Here is a 16172-nt window from a genome sequence, read left to right on the forward strand (position 1 = left end):
GATCAGCTCTGTCTGTGCCTTCTTCATCTCATCCTTGTCTCCACTCTTGAAGGCTGCCTTCTTTCTGTTCAGTGATGCCTTGATATCCTTAGTCACCCAGGGTTTATTTTTGGGAAAACAATGCACCATCTAGGTGGGGATCACGCTGTCCGTGCAGAAATTTACATAACCTGTTATGCAGTCTGTGAGTCCATCTATGTCATCCCCGTGTGCATTACAGAGAACATCCCAGTCTGTCACCTCAAAGCAGCCCCGGAGAGTCTCTTCTGCTTCCTGTGACCACCTCCGGACAGTTCTGGTGATAACTGGTTGCCTCTGGACTATCGGTTTATAGAGAGGCTTAAGGTAGACCAGGTTGTGATCTGATCTGCCCAGAGGAGGAAGGGCTGTGGAGCTGTATGCTTCCTTAACATTAGCATACAGCAAGTTGAACTAGCAGTTCAATGTCCGAGCAGCATACACTTTCTTTCACTTTAACATGCCCAGGGTTGCACCATCTGTTATTGACATAAATAGCGACTCCCCCACCTTTCTTCTTGCCGCTATCGCCCTCACTAACTGGAAGAGGTCTAAACTCAAGGTAGAGTCCAGTGTATTGTTGTGTAGCCATGTCTCGGTGAAACACATAACAGAGCCCTCATGAAACACACTCTCGCTCTTTGTGAGTTACTCGTCCATCTTATTCACCAGCGATCTTACATTCCCCATAATAATAGAGGGAAGATACAGTCGGTATATCCTCTTTCTTAGCCATCTTCGCCTCCTGGCTCTGCAGCTCCGGTATTTCCTCCTCAGCTCCTTGGGGATTACAGATCTCTCGCCAGCCGTGCCACACTATCAGAGGCTCATCAGCTGAGCCCTTGAGTAAACAATAGAGCTTCAAGTCTTCCCCTCCATTACAAGATCTGGCACGATAAAATACTCTAAAGTTCTCCGAAAGTGAGGTAAAGATGCCGAACAAAGAACGTGTGAAGCCAAATTGCTACAACAATACTTTACTACATATAAATCCCAAAAAACAAATAAAGAAATATAGAAAAAACCATGTTTATGAATAATTTTGCCCAGAGAGAAGTCACCATTTACATCTACAAACTGATAATGATCAGTCAAATAAGACCTGAGCCAGGAGAGGGCTGTTCCCTTAATGCCTACAACATTATCTAGTCTATTGAGGAGAATAGTATGATCAATGGTATCAAAAGCTGTAACAACGTCCAGCAAGGAGACACAACTCTGATCAGAGGCCAGTAGTAGGTCATTTACCATTTTAACCAGCGCTGTCTCTGTGCTATGATGAGGCCTAAATCCTGACTGATACATTTCATGAATGTTATTCCTATGTAGGTATGAGCATAGCTGCTGTGCTCCAACCTTTTCTAGGATCTTGGAGATAAAGGGGAGATTTGATATTGGTAAAAACCTGACCTCGACCCCTGCCAATTGTCCAACAATAGTTGGATAATTGACAGGGGTCAAGGTCAGGTTTTTTAATCAGGGGTTTGATAACTGCTAGTTTAAAAGATTTAGGTACATAGCCAGTGCTAAGGGAAGAATTTTTGATTATTTTTAGAAGAGGTTTGATTGCTTCTGGAATTATGTGTTTGAAGAACACATAGGAAAGGGATCTAGTATGCATGTTGATGAGGAAATTAGTGAAATTTGTTTGGTTTCTTGAAGGGGAGTAAAACTTTCTAATCTTTGATCTGAAGTTATATTATTATCTACAGGGTTAATTATAAAACTGTCTGGTTTTAAATTAATAGTCTGAATTTTTGCCTGATATTTTAAATTTTACAACTGAAGAAATTCATGAAGTCATCACTGCTATATAATGATTGTGTTCCTATTTCTGTTGTGGTCTTATTCCTAGATAATTTTGCTAATGTATTAAAGAAGAATCTAGGATTATTTCTGTTATCTTTAATTAGGGTGGAGAGAGACATTGATTTAGCAGCACTAAGAGCTTTTCTATAGCTCTGAAGGCTCTCTTTCCATGCTGTTTGAAATACTACCAATTTAGTTTGACGCCATTTATGTTCTAATTTTTGAGTGGTCTGTTTTAAGGTGTGTGTGTGAACATTATACCAGGGTGCTAGCTTTTTCTCTCTAATTATTTTTCTTTTAAGTGGAGCTGCCTTATCTAACATGAAGCGGAACGTTGGTTCAAAGCATTCAGTTGCCTGGTCAAGTTCTTTGGGATCAGACAGTGATCCAATCATGGTTGGTAACTCTGGGAGATTACTGATAAAAGGTGAATGTACGTTTGACGCGGTAGCATAGCAAGGTCCATATATTATGATTAAGACATATTTTAAATGAGATGAGATAATGATCTGAGATAGCTTCAGACTGTGGAAATGTGACTATATTTTCTATATTTAATCTGAATGTTAGTATTAAATCAAGAGTGTGACCACCACTATGAGTGGGTCCTATTACATTCTGATTAACCCCTACTCACAATCGCTGTTCTCAGAGGGTCTTCTGGATTATCAAAATGAATATTAAAGTCTCCAATAATTAATGCTTTGTCTAAAAACAAACGTACATTCAGGTCAGAGATGAAATCCAGCTGAAAACGCTATTTAAGCTAGTTTCAAGGTGATTGGAGCTTGGGAAAGTGCTTTTCTTAACAAACGAATATAAACTCTTTATGAGTGTGCATATAAATGGCATTTTTCACATGATTACAATTTAAATTGATACTAAATATAATTGTTTATATTAGAATGCATGATTAAGTAATAAAATGTAAATAGTCATAAAATATTAAAATTCATGTTTAATAATGTTATTTTTCATGAAATATGCATTAAGACTCTGGTTTCCAAACAAGATTGTGGGTTCTAAAACATTTGTGCGCTTTAGATGCTGAACACGCTATGTAGGCAGTTTCAAGGCGATAGGAGCTTGGGAAAGTGCTTTTTCTAACAAACGAATGTAAGCACTTGCACGATGTGCATAACATTGACATTTCTCCCAGATTTATGATAAAATATGATAGTAATATTGACTGTTCATATTAAAATGCATAATAAAGTGTAAAAAGTCAACGTGAAAATTCATGCAAAGAAAGTCTTTATTCAGGAAATATGCATTAACAATCTGGTTTCCTAAAAAGAACGTGAGTCCTAAAACACTTGTTCGTTTTAGACACTGAAAATGCTATTTAGGCAGTTTCAAGATGATTGGAGCTTGGGAAAGTGGTTTTTCAAACAAATGAATGTAAGCACTTGCATGATGTGCATAAAAATAACATTTTTCACATGTTATGATAAAAATGATTCTAAATGTGTTTGTTTATATTAAAATGCATAATTAAGTCATTAAATGTAAATAGTCAGAAAATATTAAAATTCATGTATAGAAAGTCATTATTCATGAAACATGCTATAGCCCTCTGGTTTGCTAACAGGTACCTGTGTCCTAAAAACACTTGTCCATTTTAGACGCTGAAAACGCTATTTAGGCAGTTTCAAGGCGATTGGAGGATTTTCATGGTGTGCATATAAATGGCATTTATCACTTGTTTACAATAAAAATTGATACAAAATATAATTGTTTATTTTAAAATGCATGATTAAGAAAAGAAAAAAGTAAATATTCAAAAAATATTAAAATTCATGTTTAGAAAGTCATTTTTCATGTAATGTGCATTAATGCTCTGATTTTCCTAACAAGGACGTGTGTGCTAGATCAGTTGTGCGCTTTAGACGCTGAAAACGCTATTTAGGCAATTTCAAGGCGATTGGAGCTTAGGAAAGTGATTGTTCTATCAAGCGAATATAAGCACTTGCTTGATGTGCTTATAAATCACCTGTTTCACATCTTTACGATAAAAAATGATACTAAATATGAATGTTTAATATAAAAATGCTTAATTTGTAATAAAGTGCATAAACAGTGAAAAATACGAAAATTCATTTTTAAAAAGATTTTATTCATGAAATATGCTTTAATACACTTGCTTAATCCAAAACTCGGGTTAGCTTAAACAGCTGGCCTCTTTAGGCACTGAAAACGCTATTTAGAGAGTTTCATTGCTACATGTCTAAAAGACAAACTTGAGCTCTTTTATGATACGCGTATGAATGACATTTGTCAAATGTTTAAGATTAAAAAAATGATACTAAATATGATTGTTAATATTAAAATGCACAAGTAGTAATAAATTGTAAATTGTCAGAAAATATTAAAGGTCATGTTTCATGAAATATGAATTAACACTCTGGTTTCCTAACAAGGACGTATGTCGTAAAACAGTTGTGCACTTTAGACGCTGAGAAGGCTATTTAGGTAGATCCAAGGCGATAGGAGCTTGGGAAAGTGATTTTTCTATCAAGCGAATAAATAAGCACTTGCATGATTGTCCATAATAAATCACCTTTTTGACGTGTTTACGATAAATCACCTGTTTCACATATTTATGATAAAAAATGATACTAAATATGATTGTTTAATATAAAAATGCATAATTTCTTTATAAATTGTATAAAAATTGAAAATTATGAAAATGTATGTTTAAAAAGTTATTATTCATAATATATGCTTAAACACACTTGCTTAATCCAAAGCACGGTTTAGCTTACACAATTGGGCGCGTTAGGCCCTGATAACGCTTTTTAGACGGTTTAAAGGCGAAAGGAGCTTTGGAAAGTGTTTTTTCTCACAAACGAACGTAAGGTACTTGCATGAAGCACATATAAATAACATTTTTCATATGTTAATGTACCTGATAACACATGATACTAAATATGACTGTGTATATTAAAAGGCAATTTTAATTTAATCGTAAAGGGTTAAAAGGTCAAAAATACCAAAGACACACGTGTTTGTCTTAACACAAGTGTGTGCTTACACAAGTGTTCGCTTTAGGCCCATAAAGTGCTATTTAACGCTATTTAAAGTTTCAGGAGCCTAGGCAAGTCGTTTCTCTAACAAACGCAAATATGTACTTCCATGAGCCACATATAAATGACTTTTTTCACATGTTCATCAATTTTGATAAAGAATTATACTAAAAATATTATATATATATATATATATATATATATATATATATATATATATATATATATATATATATATAAAAATTCATAATTTGATGAAAGATGAGAGTGCTAACAGAGTTATGCGCTTTAGGTGCTAAAAACTCTCATTAGGCAGTTTCAAGGTGGTAAGAGCTTGGACAAGTGATTTTTATAACAAACACAAAAATGCACGGGCCTTTATATGACATTTTCCACATGTTTATGATTAAACAAATGATACTACACATGATTTTTTATATTAAAATGCATCATTTCATAATAAAGTGTAAAAAGTCAAAAATATGAAAATTCATATATATACACACTTGTCAACATCTGTCATCAGTCATTTATGCTATATATAATATAATTATATAAATATATAGTGTATAGATTATTTTATAACCTTTGTCTCTCTCTCTTTGTGTATGTATATATATATACATAATGTTATGTGTATGTGAATGATATATATTTTTCTTTTGAAAATCTATATGCGGTTTGAACCTTGGATGAGAGGCAACGTTAAAAGCAGCCTGAAGACTGAGTTCACCTCTGCTCTCCAAAAAATTGTTGAACTGAGAGTCAAGGACCAAAATATTTTTACTAATAATCGTCCAGTTGTTTATCGACTAGAAATGTTTATGAAAAACGTGGGAGCTTGTACTAAATACGTTGTTTTATTTGTTGTTTTGTTCTATGTACATACCATGTATCCTTTGCACACTTATTCACAACAATTTTTATCTTTCATGTTTTCTTTTTGAATGCAAAACTACTCATGTATTATGCGTTTTAAAATATGTAACCAATATGTGTTTTAAAATTGCTTAGAAGGGAAAATGATGTCACTAAAATCTTTATTTAATGCATAAAAATTCACGTCATAAGAAATTTTCTGTGATGAAATGCTTAATTTATACATCATTATTTTTCTGATACTCCAAAATGACTGAATGATTGATGAAGAATATATATTATACTCAGTCAGACCCAGCGTGGTGTTGAGTGTTTGCAAAGAGCTATTGTTGAGAAGATAGGTAAAAGAGTTAAAATGCTGAAATAAAAAAAAAAAGGTTAACAGAGCAGGATGCGGACACAAGGTTTTTATAAAGAACATTGATAAACAATATGTTCAATATGCACTATCTAAAGTTACTTTGAGGGATGGAGATAAAGTACAAAACAATTACTTGCAAATCACACAAGGATATTTTAAAAGTGGATTTCACTGGTTAGTGAAATCAAGAAAATAATGAAAAAATGGATATCGAAATGGAGATCACCTATAACCCTATGAAAAATAAAATACGTATGGTGTCCCAAAAAACTTACACATTCAAAGCTATTGGAAATTTCGCATATATGCTCAGTATGAATCCCAGAGGTCTGTTAACATCCCAAGAACAAGAAGCACCTCAACCCGCTGATATTCATGCAGACTTTTATACAACATGTGTATATACAGACAGTATTAACGACTTGGTGACAGCTTTGCTCCATTACGTATCAGTACATAAATCAGTACATATAAGAGTGAAAACACTGTCCAAGTGGATTATTATGTCCATCAGGCTGGAAATGGCCTTCCAGGTTTTCACAGCACCCCTACCATGTATGGGTCAGGTCTAGGAGGTCTGTTCAAGGGTCTTTATAGAATAGCAGTTCCGTTCCTCAAAAGGGGATTTGCTATCACAAAACTTCATTTAAACACAGTTTCCAAAGGTATTTTCAGGTCTTGCATTGATTGCGCATAAAAAATCTAAAGGATCCCGTGCGCGTCGGCACACGACTCCCCACTGCGGGACAAATAAAGGAATATCTTACTCTTACTCTTAAAGTAACTAAAATCAAGACCAGTGTGAAAAAAGACCAAGCAGAGAGGCAACAAGCATCCTTTTATCTCTCACAAAGGAAAGCATCTGAACATTTTCTAACTTCATGACTTTCTTATCCCTTTGATGCACAACATGGATCTAAAGTGAGCCAACTGAGTTTTTAGTTTCTTGGCAAGAAATTAATTTCATCATTCAGTATTCCTGATATTCCTCAATGAACTTGTTTTTGATCAACCCAAAAACTTATTTTAACTTTTCCTTTCTTACTTTTTGAATAAAAATCGTTTTTGTATCACTAACCTTCTAATACACGACATGGGTCTAAAATGATCTATATTCATTCCCTATGTTATTTCAATCATGGCTGAGTGTTTCTTTGCTGAATCTTTGAAAGTAATGTATTTTATCATTTGTTATTCCAGGTATTCATTAAATATCTTGTTTTTGGTTTCTACAAATCATTATGTCTATTTTTCCTTTCTTACTTTATAAACAAACACAGTTTTTGTATTTCTACATCAATTTTACACATATGGGTCAAAAATGACCCATATAGGAAACTTTGATATTTTCAGATTTTCGCAAGTAGGAACATATGTACTGCAGAAAACTATTCACATTCCACACATTTTCACTACTCAACACAGCTGCTTTTGTAAATTAGATACATGTTAAGTCTCATTATATTTCGTGATTTTTATTTTTTGTCATAAACCAATGTTACCCATCACCCTATACGTCTGTCAGTGTTCCTGAAAAGTAATAGTGTTGGATATATAAGGTTGCTGTCTGATAGTGGCAATATATAATAATGCTGCATGAAGAACAGGATGAGGAAGATGAGGCAATTCTTAGTCCTGATTCAGAGTCTGAAATATCTGACGCTGATGACCTAGACTATGTGTCACAGAGACAATCTGGAGTTGTGGGGGTAAATCCAGCTCTCCTGGATGAAGAAGACCCCTCTGATGACAGCAAGCCTGCAAAATACGGATTAAAATCTTCTAGATGTGCGATGCAAGGGTCCCTTATGCAGTAGATGGAATGGTTGTGCAACGTAATCAGACAGACAGGTGAATATACAAGTAGAAGAGTAGAATGGAATAAAACAAGATGCAAAACCATGCAATAGATCATCTATTCATTGTTTATTTTATTGTTAGAATTGAGAGATTTCCATATTGAGGAAATTGACCATCGTTTTTTTTTTTTTTATCATAGGTCGCAACATCACAATAGACAACTTCTTCACCAGTGTCCCTCTGGCTGAGAAGCTTCTTGAGAAGAACCTGACCATTGTGTGGGACCTTTGCCAGAACAAGCCGGACATACCGCCTGTCATGAAGCCATCCAAACTGAGGAAGACGTATACCTCAGAATTTGGATTCAATGGCAACATGACCATGGTAAGCTATGTGCCGAAGAAGTGAAAGTCTGTTGTCCTCCTGAGCACAATGCATGGTAACAAAGCAATGGATGACAACAGTGTTAAGAAAAAACCAGAAATGATCCAGTACTATAACAGAACCAAAGGAGGAATGGACACAATGGATCAGATGGTTCGCACCTACTCATGTAAGCGGAGAACACGGAGGCGACCCATGGTGCTAAGGTACAATGTGCTGGATGTTGCCACCCTCAATGCCTACACCAACTTCACTGCACAACACCCTGATTACATGGGTGGTGTGACCAATGCACGACGGCTATTCATCAAGGAGCTGGTCATGTCACGTATGGAGAGGCACTTGGAGGGCACGCCCCACCTTCAAAACCACTTGCATAGATGAGTCATTTTTGACCCACGTGTGTAAACTTGACGTAGTTAACACAAACCACTATATTATGAATATTCTTGGATCATGGAATTCATAGCTCATGGAATATTAAATGCTGAAATAAACTGATTTCAAAAGATGAAACAAAAAAACACCCAGCCATGCATGAAATAACACAGGAAATTAATACAGGTCATTTTAGACCCATGTTGTGCATTAGAAGGGGTTTGCATAGCTCGTGCATCAGAGGGTTACACAGTCTATCCTCGGAATGTACCAAGACAGAAATGAATATTTTCACATTACCTTACATCCAAACAAGTATTGAAAAGTACACTTATGTCGAAATTACTCCACTTTCTGCCCTAATGGACAATGGGCCCCTGGTGTTCTTTGTGGCTGGAAACGGTGAGGATTACAAAATCAAAATCATGAATTCTGATGGTTCTAACATAGCTAACCATGCAAAGGTGGGGGTCATTAACTAGCCTATGGCATCACTTTTTTCACAAGTGGATGTCATGCTCGTAGATTGTCTTATTGCTCGATCAAGCAGTTCATACCCATACTGTGCTACCACAGACAAGGATGCCTTCGATGGATCATAGAATGAAAACCCTTTTAATTTTAAACATTATGGTGCAGAGTTTATTGCACTCTACGTAGATAGTACTTAATAACCCAGGTTAGGAATTTGAAATACAACTATTCAATTCCGTGGCTACCTGAATACAAAGCTCCGGGAAGAACGCACACAGACGCAGGGTTTTTTTGCAAGCTCTTCAGTTTAATAAAGAACACTAGAATATTTATACAGGTGCAAGATAGGGAGATACAAAGTCAGCTATTTACATTTTGGGCGGGGGGAAGTCAATGAGGAGTGAGTAATTTTCCTCTCTAGGGTTACATCTGTTTATCCTTTCATTTGCCCACTTTTATTCTTTGAAAGAATAACGGGACAAATTTATCCTGGTTTAACGTCAACATATAACTCATTATATTCCTGAGCATAAATATGATGATAACAGGCTATTTGAAACTAAGGTAACAAGGAGAGCTAAACCAGGTGTACGAAAAATTACGATGTTGGTAAAAAAGGTACAAGTACATGTAAACAATCAACAAGAAAATAATAAACAGGTGGGCCCCCTAAGGGCTGCTTGACTGTAGAGGCACTAGTGTTTGGGCCCCCTGAGGGCTGCTTGATTGTAGAGGCACTGTTTCCTAGCCTGCTTGGGTGGATCCACTGAGGTTGAGAGGCTGTCCGAGTCACATCCAGGATCGCTGTAGGGTTGCTGTAGGAGGCGTCACCAATCTTACTTGGGTTCAGCCTTTTCACCAGGACCTTGTACCCAGGCTTGTAAGGGTGTGTTGTGGAAACTGTGGGGAGAGGTAGAGAAAGGGATACATTGCGGTGCAGGCCGTTAAGTTTTTGGATCAAGTCATGAGTGTATTTGCCGAGAACAGCATCCAGGTCTCCTGTAAAAGAAACACCGGCAAACGTTACAGCTAAATTTGCATTAAGGTTTCCATGAATCATCAAACCCTGACTGACAGAAACGACATAACTTGATCCTAAAAGACCAGTGATACTTTTAACCCCATAAAAGTGGTTGTCATGCAAGAACAAGTAAATTGTTTTTCATGGGGAGTCTTGCTGGTTTGAAAGAAAGTGTATCCAGCTTTGTTGGCAGAACAGTATACAATTACAATTTTACAGTTCAAATGTCTCTCAAATCTCGATACATCAGCAATGTTGACTGGAGTGTTTGCAGGTAATCCCACGTCATGTTAGATTTTGTTTAGCGATTTGTTCAATTTGGAAATCGTTTTTTTTTTCAGGATTCAAAAGTTGGGTAACACACAATGTAAAACACACGTTGTCTCTGTTGTGAAAGAGGTATACATGGCTGTTTTTTTTTCTGAACAGCTTCAGAACTGAATATAGTACCTATTTTCCTTCTAGGTGCACCACCATGAGATGGTCGGACTATTTGGGTTACTATTTCCAGGGTATAGTCCATAAAAATTTCATCTTCACTCTGAATGGCATTTTCCAGGATGGTCAGAAAAGATTGCAATTCCATGGCACCACTTACTAATTAAATGTGCAATGACACATTGAGCATATCACATCTGATTTCAGCCGTGACAACATCCTTTGGTGCAATTATTTCATTTGCCACATCTATCACACAGTTTAAAATCTTCTAAAACAAGATTATAAAATTCCGCAAAACTGTTGTCGTTAGCGGTCATGGAAAAAGTCACTCTTATCCTAACCTCAGTGTTATTGAACCTTTGACAATTAATTATTCTAATATTAGGATCTAATCTATTACCACGTGCTGCATTTTGGATATTAGGAGATGGTATGTTTTCCCTTTGAACGTTAGGCATTGGAAGGTCAATGCTCATTACCGTTTCCCAAATTTTGTGGAATAATGTCAGGGGGTTCGACTAAGTTAACCAGACTATCATTTAACCTCAATAGACTGCATCTATTAAGACAGGATTTAACTGCATAGAATGCCTTTTTTCATTTAGGTTATTTTGTAACCCCAGCAGACATTGATTTGATCATGGAATATGTTGTGTGGAGTCACCGAGGTGTTTGATACGTTTTGACTGGAATTTTGGCTGGAATTTTTTTATTTTAAGTATTGTACTTGTCTGAAGACCTTAAATTTACATTCAATTGTTTGACTGCTTCGATTAAATCAGGGTATAATTGTACAGAATGATAATGTTCATTTAGGCTAATCTTAACAGACTTTGATTGATTTGATCATAGTAATACGTGGTGTTGAGTCGCCTTTGTAGTTCTTACATTTTAATTTGGACTTTGACTATGGCTCTGACTAACAAGCTGGTGTGACGGAATTAAACTGTCATTCAACTGGTTGATCGCATCAGATAAATAGGGGTTCAGGCTTGTGTATGGATCATGATGTAACAGACTATTTGAAGAACCATAGCAGTAATCATGGGGTGATGCCAGAGTATTTTCAGTTCAAATTTTTTTAGCATCTGTAACTGTAATTCAGGCATTTCTGTGCCATATCTATCCTAGAATTTTCTTGCTAAATTTTTGTTCACTGTGCCACACCTGTTCAAGGATTTTAGGGTACTGTACAATGATGGAACAAATTCCCTACCCGGACCATTTTTCAATGTATTATCAAGATGTCCAAACCTTTCCAGTGAAGCAGTCTTTGGAAGTTGGAAGAATTCGTTCAATGTGGTGTTTATCTCCTCTAGTTCATTATTGTCTTGTCTGATGTTATTTTCTTCTTCTTGAATGGCCTCTGCTTGTTCTTCTTTGGCATCACTCACATCTAAACGGGAAGAGATACCACAGAAAATATGAAGGCAAAATATACATAATATCATTTCACCTGAAGCACTTGAATCACCGTCACTGATAGTCAACTGAATTTGATTCAAACAAAATATAAATGTATATGTTAAATGAAAGACTTTACAGTATGAAATATTCATACTTTTATGTTGTGACATACATATAGTTTGCAAGAATGTTCTAGGCTGGTCTTTTGATAGATTGGTTATGTTCCCATGATCTTGGATTCAAATGGCCTTGCGTGGACGTTTCAGGAAACTCGTGGTCAGAAATAATCACGACGTCGCAGTCTAAAATAATCCGTAAACAAACAAACAAAAAAATTCTTTTATTAACTTACAAGTTACCTTTTAGCGCACTACAGTGTTTTAAGAAACAAATTGAAATTACCAAGTAGGCTTGCGTTCGTTTTTTACAATTTCCTAGGCAATAGAATCAGATGGGCTTAGTTTGGTCTTGCTCTGTAATAAAAATGTATTGAAAATTAACCTTTTAACTATAGACCTATACCAGAATACATAAATGACCGGATAAGACGGAACATCTCTGTTGAAATTGGAAACGTTCTGAATATTTCATATGTTAAAATATTCTATAGGTTAATATCAAAATCTAAAATGACAAACATTCTAATGCAATTAAAATTGAATGATTTTAAACATTTTAAAAATACAACTTCTTACCTGTTGAGAAGTCCATGGGCTCTTTTTTGAAGGAGAGCTTGGAAGTTCTTTAACTTTTGCTGGATTTCGGAAGATGGATAGGAGTTACATGTGTGTGAATGATGTGTGTGTGTGTGTGTGTGTGTGTGTATGTGCGTGCATTACGTGTGTGTATATGCGTCTCTCTGGGTGGGATGGGGGGGGCGCATATATCTCCTTGTATATCTTTGCGAGCGCGCGCCCGTGTGTGTGTGTGTGTGTGTGTGTGTGTATCATCTCATTGTCATATATGCTTTTAACATCCTGTTTTCATTATGCTTTGAATTTTTTGACAGTGACATTAAACTGCATTTTACATTTAGCAGAACATTTGTGTTGTGTTGTGTGTGTGTGTGTGTGTGTGCCTGTGTGAGTGTCGATATCATATCACACGGATATTAATGACATATATGCTTTTTGTGTTTATGATTAAAAAAATATACTGTGAATATGATTCTTTATATAAAATTCGTAATTTAATAATGAAGTGGAAAATATTATAATTCATGTTTAGAAAGTCATTATGAATCAAATGCGCTTTACAACTCTTGTTTCCTAACAAGGGCGTGTCTGTTAACAGAATTGGGCGCTGTAGGCGCAATTAAATAGATTTTTTATTATTTTTCAGACAGTTGCAAGGACATAGGAATTTGGAAAACTAAAATCAGCACTTGCAATTAGTGCATATAAATAACATTTGACGTCTTTGATAAAAAAAAAGAAAGAAAAGATGCTAAATGTATAATTTTATAATCATTTGTAATACGTCAAAAATATTAAAATTTATGTTGAGAATGTCATTATTTATCATATATGCTTTATTATTCTGGTTTCCTAACAAGAACATGTGTCCTAGTTTTCCGCTTTAGACGCTGAAAACGCTATTTAGGCAGTTTCAAGGCGATTGGAGCTTGGGAAAGTGGTTTTTCTAACAAACGAAGTAAGCACTTGCACGATGTGCATATCAATGACATTTCTCACAGATTGATGATTAAATATGATGTTTTTCATGAAATATACATTAAGACTCTGGTTTCCTAACAAGAACTTGGGTCCTAAAACACTTGTGCTTTAGACGCTGCAAACGCTATTTAGTTTCAAGGCGATTGCAGCTTGGGAAAGTGGTTTTTCTAACAAACGAATATAAACTCTTTATGACTCTAATGGCATTTTTCACATGTTTACCATAAAAATTGATACTAAATATGATTGTTTATATTAAAATGCATGATTAAGTAATAAAATGTAAACGGTCAGAAAATATTAAAATTCATGTTTAATAAAGTCATTTATCATGAAATATGCATTAAGACTCTGGTTTCCTAACAAGTACGTGGGTCCTAAAACACTTGTGACTTGTAACAAACGAATGTAAGCACTTGCACAATGTGAATAACATTGACATTTCTCCCAGGTTTATGATAAAATATGATAGTGATATTGACTGTTTATATTAAAATGCATAATAAAGTGCAAAAAGTGAACGTGAAAATTCATGTAAAAAAAGCCTTTATTCATAAAATATGCATTAAGACTCTGGTTTCCTCACAGGAACGTGGCTATAAAAAAGACTTGTAGTTTCAAGACGATTGGAGCTTGGGAAAGTAGTTTTTCTAACAAACCAATGTAAGCACTTGCACGATGTCCATGACAATGACATTTCTCAAAAATTTATGATAAAATATGATGTCTTTCATGATATATGCATTAAGAATCTGTTTTCCTAACAGGAACTTGGCTCCAAAAATCACTTGTGCGCTAAGGCTATGGTTTCCTAACAAGAACGTGGTTCCTAAAACACTTGTGCGCTTTAGACGCTGAAAACGCTATTTAGTCAGTTTCAAGGCGATTCGAGCTTGGGAAAGTTTCTAACAAACGAATGCAAACACTTGAACGATGTGCATAACAATGATATTTCTCAAATATTAATGATAAAATATGATATTTCTTCATGAAATATGTATTAAGACTCTGGTTTCCTAACAAGAACGTGGCTACTAAAACACTTATGCTTAAGGCGCTGAAAACGCTATTTAGGCAGTTTCAAGGCGATTGGAGCTTGGGAAAGGAGATTTTCTAACAAACGAATATAAACTCTTTCGTGGTGTGCATATAAATGGCATTTATCACTTGTTTACAATAAAAATTGATACAAAATATAATTGTTTATGTTAAAATGCATGATTAAGAAATAAAATGCAAATATTCTGAAAATATTAAAATTCATGTTTAGAAAGTCATTTTTCATGAAATATGCATTAACGATCTGGTTTCCTAACAAGTACGTGGGTCCTAAAACACTTGTGCGCTTTAGACGCTGAAAACGCTATTTAGTCGGTTTCATGGTGACAGGAGCTTTGGAAAGTGGTTTTTCTAACAAACGAATGTAAGCACTTGCATGATGTGCATATCCATGACATTTCTCACATATTCATAATAAAGTATGATTGTATATATTAAAATGGATAATTGAATAATATAGGGTAAAAAGTAAGAAGAATTAAAATTCATGTTTAGAAAGTCTCTTTTCATGAAATGTAGATTAACACACTGGTTTCCTAACAAGAACGTGTGTGCTAAAACAGTTGTGTACTTTAGACGCTGAAAAGGCTATTTAGGCAGTTTCAAGGCGATAGGTGCTTGGGAAAGTCGTTTTTCAAGCAAACAAATATAAACACTTGCATGATATGAATATTAAACCACCTTTTAAAATGTTTACAATAAAAAAAATGATACTAAAGGCCATTGCTTATACTAAAATATATATATTCATACATTTATACTTATTTATATTTAAATTTGTAGTTTAATATGCATTTACTTTTATTTAAGTAATAAAATGTAAATAGTAAGAAAATATTAAAATTCATGTTTAGAAAGTCTCTTTTCATGAAATATGAATTAACACTAACAACAAGTGCTAAAACATCTTGTGCGCCTTAGACGCTGAAAACGCTATTTAGGCAAAAAAAAAAAAAAAAACCTTGAAACTTCAAGGCGATAGGAGCTTGGGAAAGTGTTTTTTCAAGCAAACGAATGATTGTGCATAATATATCACCTTTTTGACGCGTTTACAATAAAAAAAATTGATCATAAATATCATTATATAAAAATGCGTAGTTAACATAGACGCAGTTAACAAAGACCCGGTAGCATGGCAAGGTCCATATATTATGATTAAGACATATTTTAAATGAGATGAGATAATGATCTGAGATAGCTTCAGACTGTGGAAATGTGACTATATTTTCTATATTTAATCCGAATGTTAGTATTAAATCAAGAGTGTGACCACCACTATGAGTGGGTCCTATTACATTCTGATTAACCCCTACTCACAATCGCTGTTCTCAGAGGGTCTTCTGGATTATCAAAATGAATATTAAAGTCTCCAATAATTAATGCTTTGTCTAAAAACAAACATACATTCAGGTCAGAGATGAAATCCCGCTGAAAACACT

General features: G+C 35.0%; 1 long non-coding RNA gene across 2 annotated transcripts; it reads right to left on the bottom strand.

Annotated features, from left to right (window-relative positions):
• Nucleotides 1-9444: 9444 nt before the first annotated feature.
• On the bottom strand, nucleotides 9445-12853 carry LOC117599918 (uncharacterized). 2 transcript variants are annotated; one of them, XR_004580254.2, is made up of 3 exons: nucleotides 12694-12853; nucleotides 11846-11987; nucleotides 9445-10029 (listed from the first exon to the last, which is right to left on the bottom strand). It is a non-coding gene; the product is annotated as an uncharacterized LOC117599918 (long non-coding RNA). The 2 variants fall into 2 exon arrangements; XR_004580253.2 differs by having other exon boundaries at nucleotides 9445-10128; nucleotides 12694-12852.
• Nucleotides 12854-16172: the final 3319 nt, after the last annotated feature.

The sequence above is a fragment of the Pangasianodon hypophthalmus genome, chromosome 20 (assembly GCF_027358585.1).
Source record: "Pangasianodon hypophthalmus isolate fPanHyp1 chromosome 20, fPanHyp1.pri, whole genome shotgun sequence".
Classification (NCBI taxonomy): domain Eukaryota; kingdom Metazoa; phylum Chordata; class Actinopteri; order Siluriformes; family Pangasiidae; genus Pangasianodon; species Pangasianodon hypophthalmus.